The 6,404-nt window shown below is 38.9% G+C and overlaps 1 long non-coding RNA gene across 1 annotated transcript; it reads right to left on the bottom strand.

The window, feature by feature from the left end:
* Positions 1 to 1,628: 1,628 nt before the first annotated feature.
* Positions 1,629 to 6,069, bottom strand: LOC128691003 (uncharacterized). The gene is made up of 4 exons (XR_008407393.2): positions 5,703 to 6,069; positions 4,068 to 4,157; positions 2,803 to 2,937; positions 1,629 to 2,474 (listed from the first exon to the last, which is right to left on the bottom strand). It is a non-coding gene; the product is annotated as an uncharacterized lncRNA (long non-coding RNA).
* Positions 6,070 to 6,404: the final 335 nt, after the last annotated feature.

The raw sequence follows: 6,404 nt of genomic DNA, 5'->3' as shown, positions 1-6,404 counted from the left end.
TCTATTATCAGAGTCGTTCAACACGACTTATCCCGACAGTACGACACTATCGTCTTCACCACTAGGTAGGTAGGTAGGTAGGTAGGTAGGTGTGTGTGTGTGTGTGTGTGTGTGTGTGTGTGTGTGTGTGTGTGTGTGTCGGTCGTGCCGAAGAGGTAAAACTTGCGGTTTTGGGTTAAATAGCAACGCTCTTCTTGCCGAATAAGGCAAGCGAAAATTTGTGTATGCAATAATTTCGCACAAATCACTTCGTACCTAATGATTAGGCTAAATTAAATTGTGCTTGTTATAATAAGGTTAGGTAAGTTTTTTAAGGTTCTTATACAAAATTATTAATTTTTTACATTTACATAAATGAAAAATATATCTTTAAACGCATAAGAGAAAATTTTAGAAATGGCTTGATTTTAAATGAGTTCTTGATATTTGACCAGTTTTACCTATTCGGCACGGTATATATATAATTATATTTGTATTATATTTTGTGGGCGAGGAGCTTGGACTTCCAGCAGGCGTGCTTGAGCTTGTTAGATAGGAGCGAATGGAGACGAATGGTATTTGGGACCTGACGATCTGTTGGAGTGTGAGCAGGGCAATATTTAGTGAAGGGATTCAGGGAAACCGGTTATTTTTATATAGCCGGACTTGAGTCCTGGAACTGGGAAGTACAATGACTGCACTCTAAAGGAGGGGTTCGGGATATTAGTAGTTTGGAGGGATATGTTGTGTATCTTTATACGTATATTTATCTGGAGAGTTTATCTGGAGAGAGTTCCGGGGGTCAACGCCCCCGCGGCCCGGTCTGTGACCAGGCCTCCTTAGGTCAGTGTCCCAGGATGCGACCCACACCAGTCGACTAACACCCAGGTACCCATTTTACTGATGGGGAACATAGACAACAGGTGGAAAGAAACACGTCCAATGTTTCTACTCTGGCTGGGAATCGAACCCAGGCCCTCACCGTGTGAAGCGAGAGCGTTAACCACCAGGCCACCAGAGCATTCATGTGCAAGTCTCACTTAAATCCGACCCTTCTCACTCATGACCTTAGTTACCCTAAATTTGAAGCTACCCAAGTTTTTAGCTTCAATAATCCCACTCATCGACTATAACCCATCTAAATTTGAACCTGTCTATACAGTATATTATGCAAATCAAACTTTAATATCTGCGTTAGGTGATGTTTTCCTGACAATTTAATTGAGAGTGACCTGCATTATTGTTGTGGTAATGCACAATGGAAAGTCATAGTAAAATAATATTTTTAATGCAATCATTTATTTTATGAAAGATAATAAGTTATGAATAGAGATCTTAATTGTGCAAGATAATTTAAATTTCAGTTGTATTGGCTGAGAGGCGAGGTGGTTTGTGCTCTTTTAGTCTTCCGACCAGGGAGCAAGGACTCTCCGGAGAGTAAGGACGGTCCAGCCAGTATGCAATGACTCTCCAACCAGTATGCAAGGACGTGCCAGTTTGCAAAGACAGGCTGGCAGTGCTCAACCCGACACAATAAAAACATGACAGGAGAGTTAATATTGTTAATAGATTTTAGTAATAATTAGCTCTTTATATTCAATATTGCTGATACTACTTTAGCAATTCATTTAACACTGGTACTGGTTTTAATGACAAAGTTGAATTAGTAAAATATTTAGTATATTCTTGCCTCTTTATTACCTTATAATGAACTTATTGAGGGGTGGGGAAGAGGGTGTTAAACCGACAAGGAAATAAAAGACTATGGTAGAATTCAGTGTTTCAATTAGAGAAGAAGCTGTCATGTGAGGCTTGGAGTAATTGTAATTGAAGCTGAAGGCAATTAATTTCATTTTTAGTAAATGCAATTTTAACAACATTTAGATTAATAAGTAATTGTAACAGTAATTATTGCATCATAAAACTGGGCTGCATCTTTTTTCGTTCATGCTCTCTGCAACTGGACGTGAACGGAAATCACCCACTGATAAACTAAGACAAGTTTTAAAAGGTATATACAAGAGAAGTGTGCTCTATTAGACGTAAAGACCTTTGCCTATCGCAGGGATTCTTCTCCATAGACGCTCCCTCTAAACAACAAGCAAGAGAAATAATGGGTTGTACAGCCACTTCAGCGCCGCCGAAGATAAACTATTTAGCACAGGAAATTAGGGCGCAGCTAAGAGTATAAGAACAGAGACAGCGTTCACAAGATAAGTTCTCATGCAGTACAAGTCAGCTCGCTACTGCTAGGGACTGCAACCTTCCTCTTACCTCTGATTATTTACAGCCCACAAATTTACGAGTACCTTCCATGCTTGAATCTTAATGAACTGTGATATATGAAAATAGATGTAATTCACGTAAGTTGCTGTGCACCATTAATGTCAAAATTGTTTTCATTATTTCGCATGTGAAATAACTCATTTGCAACTTTCTGCTACGATTCATTGTAAAAATTCTTCCAATTTTGCCCAGCTTCTTGGTGCAGTTTCCTGGTTTAAATTGAAAAAAATTACTAAATATTATATCATAGATCTAACACAGTTCAGCACATTATGTGAAACGAAGTTTAAGTTATTTGTAATCTTGTTGGATCTTTGGCTGATTTAGTGTAACAAATATTATGCACAAGTTCATCTGAAGCAAAATGTTTGCTTATTATTTCGAACATTTAACAAAAATTTCAACAGTAGTAAAATATGAAGTAATTGAATAATTGTGTACAAAATATGAAATAATTGTAAATGCAATTTATTTTATCAAGTAACTAAGTGAAAATCTGGAACAGTAACTGTAATTGTCTTTTAATCATGTAATTACCCTAAGCCTGGTAGTGAAGTGTACACCCGACTATCAGGCCAAGAGAGCCGTGTGCGAGCCAAGAGTCGCACCAATCTGATACTGTGCTGGTGATGCTGTCTTTTTCATATATAACAGTGCTCAGCCTGGTCCAATCTGTGTGGTGTGAAGCCGTGTTACAATGTAAAATACGACGGTTGCTCATGTTGCTAATAGGACAAATGTGTTAGTACATACGCATGTGATCAAATCCCTAGATATAGATGTCTTAATTCTACTCAGCGTTGGCGTTAATTCTTAGGACTACTTATGTCTTTGATGGTGGAGGTGATAATGGCGGTGATAACAGACATTTTTTTTTAAATAACCTAGATACATTTTCAGGTACAGTGGAAGTAGGGAAGATTAAAATGGGGTTATTGATGGTCTCGACTGTGTGTGGCAGGAAAGTGTAAGCTGCAAATTCTGAGAACCCTTAGGGAAAAAACCAACAGTTCTAGTGGAGTGGCGAGATCACAGATGAATGTCATTCTGGTTGATTGGTTTACTGCACACACTAAACTGAAGGAGTTGCAAACAGTGTCTTCCTGTAAAAGGACATCTTACAAAAAGGAGAGTAATGCTATTTTCCTCTTCAGAGTTGAACTGAATGGAAGTCTCAGTAGAACTGAGATCCTCACTGAGCCGGGTGCAGTGAGGATATCAAGATATCTACAAAACACTACTAAGCCTAACACCATACCCCAGAAGAATGCAGGCATCCACGCCATCCTTAGTGGTGGCTGTAACAAAATACTTGAGTGTGAGACAGTTACGGATTTGTGTGCACGCGAATACGCGCACATGCATATTTTTGCATCACAAATATCATCTGACACTCAGGGTCACACCTCAGGATCCATCACCTGCTCTCTCGACTATACTGTACATAACATGCATTTTATACGCTTGAAAAAGATTGATCTCCAAGCGATACTTTATCTCATTTAAGGTTTCCATGCTTTTTCACATTTTCAACTATTGGATGCACGTGTACGTATTTATAGAGGGGAGAGTTCAGAACATTTGCCCCAGCAACTACACTTTGGCGAATCGTTGATACTACTGACTAGGGTAGGAGCGAAGGAAGTCTTGAGATTTCAACAGTGTTATGATCTGGAAGATCATTCAGTGTTCTTAGAACATAAATAAAACGCACGTAAGAACACCCAGATAAAACAAAAATAAACACTAGCACAAACAAAACTCCCAGGACAAGAAATACTTTTACACAAGTGTTAAAATACCTCAGATCAGGAAAAGCCGAAGCCGTGGGCAGTCAGAATATGCGCCTCGGTCAGCAACACGCCACAAGTTACGCTCAAGGACAGGAGCAGCTGTAAGCAAGTGTACAAAAGAATATAAGAACGAATAAACGCTACAGCAGGCCTAGGCAGGTTCTTCTCAAATTCAATCATTCCCACCAACATATTTGTTCACCTTGTTCCTAAAGCCACCCAAGGATTTGGCTTCATTAACCCTAATACCAATGCCAGGCCGGTCCCACTGAAGTCCAACCCTTCTCACTCATTTAAGTAACCCATTTTAAGCTCCCTGAGATGTTGTGCAATGTATTCACTGAGACTACAGTGGTGAACACCATCTAGACTGAGGGACAGATTATTACCTTGTCTTCTACTCCCTCCACTTTCAACACCTTCAAATAACCTCTGAATTGAATTGATAATGTCACTGATTGATAGGTAGTGCAACTGAATATGATGGCTTGCTGGCCAATGCTTACAAATATTGCCTTTTACCGACTTCTTGAACGTAAGTGCATGCACTGTTCATTATTTCATACCAGTCATAATCATGTGCTTACCATTCCTCTAATTAAAAACAAGATAATGAGCCCTACGTAATTACCCCACCATAAGTCTTTGTTATTGAGATAGACGATAGAACTGGGGAGTTTAAATATTCAGTTTTTTTACGCTCATAAAAAATTTGTATAGCAGTGGGGTAATGGAATGTTAAAATGACATACCTCCATTTCTGTGCAATACTTATACAGATTAATTACATGTAATTTGAAGTCGAGACAATAGTTTTCTGAGCACTTTTGTTAACACTGAGTTAGGATGACAACAAGGTAGAGTTTGCCCTGTGTGCTGCTTCACAGCCTCGGATTTCCAATGTTAAAATTTTGCCACTGACCATAACTTGCTTCCTAATTAACTGTTCCCTCTTTTTTTTTGTCCAATATGCCATTATCTGGGCCCACGTCATTAGCAACGTTGACAGGTTGCTTTAGAAACTCGTCAAAAAATCTTGCTTTTGCTATATTAGTATTAAACTGCGGTTTTTCGAAGCATCATTTATTTCAATTAAATACATTAGAAATTCAAGCCTTCATGAAATTTCAGCTAACAATTTTACTAATATAACAGCTCTCTTAAACACTTATTTTTTTAATAAAGGTACTAATTATTCCTGCACAATTGTCCATGACGTTAATGTGAACATGTTTTCTGTTAAATCGAGGCTGATCGGATGTTTTTCTCTTAAGTTGCATATTGTTGTGTACCTTGGGACTGTCCACATGTCTAATTAAAATTCCGCCATTTACCATGATACTAGTTTTCAAAAGCAAAGGAAAATGAACTTGGTCTCGCAGTTCCCTCTTGCCTGAGCCCAGCGGGAGACCCTCCCTCTCAGGCCGGTCAAGTCATAACTCCCAACTCTCTCACAAAGACGTGCTCTATTAGGCATTGTGTAGGCGGTCACAGCCACCAGCGGGTCTTACCACCCTCACTGCCTTTTAAGATATTTTAATTGCCTTCAGAAGCAATAATTTACTTTAACTACTTTCAGTTTAGTTTAATGGAGGCATTACGTAAAGATAAACTGGTAAACAATTACAATACACTCAGACTCACGAGGCATATTTCATTTGTTGACACAGTTATGGCGTGTTGATTCAGGCTTCACAGCAAGACATCGTCCAATATGACTGTAGGTGTTTGTCTGTTCATCCAGTCATCCTACGACTAGTCAGGGTGGGCTATTGTTGCACCCATTATAGTTTTTACTGTGTAGTAATTCTACAACGATAGATGGACATTCATCGGCCTGTCACACTAACGACATAATTCCGGATTTCCATTGCGAGCACCAATATTTAACACATAAATCCACAATGTACAAGTAGCACCGTTAATTAAAACACCTGGCCACCATGACGTTCACTTAACACCTTCCACACTGACTCTCACAACGCTCACTTCTGACTGGCAGACGCACTGCTAGTTGGGCTGGCCTGTTACTTACACGAGGGTCATAAAGACCACATTTCACCAGTACACCACCAGTCAAGACTGGTATATATTGTATATATACATGTATATATTGTACCGACTAATAGTTGTACACCTGCATTGCCTGATATTATTAAATATAATAATATTTATGGGGTGACAGCTATACTCGTGTATTGACTGAGAGATGATTGGTATATTCATTGAGAAAAACCAGTGTTTATAACGTTGTCCCAAGAGAGGTATGTTTGAGTTATTAAGGCTGCTTGTAACCTATTCACCACCAGTCAAGGACATTAATATAAGTATTTAATTAACTCTTCG

This window comes from Cherax quadricarinatus, unplaced genomic scaffold, assembly GCF_038502225.1.
Source record: "Cherax quadricarinatus isolate ZL_2023a unplaced genomic scaffold, ASM3850222v1 Contig6799, whole genome shotgun sequence".
NCBI lineage: Eukaryota > Metazoa > Arthropoda > Malacostraca > Decapoda > Parastacidae > Cherax > Cherax quadricarinatus.
Note: the sequence above shows the minus strand (reverse complement) of the source record. Positions and strands in the feature narration are given on the sequence as shown.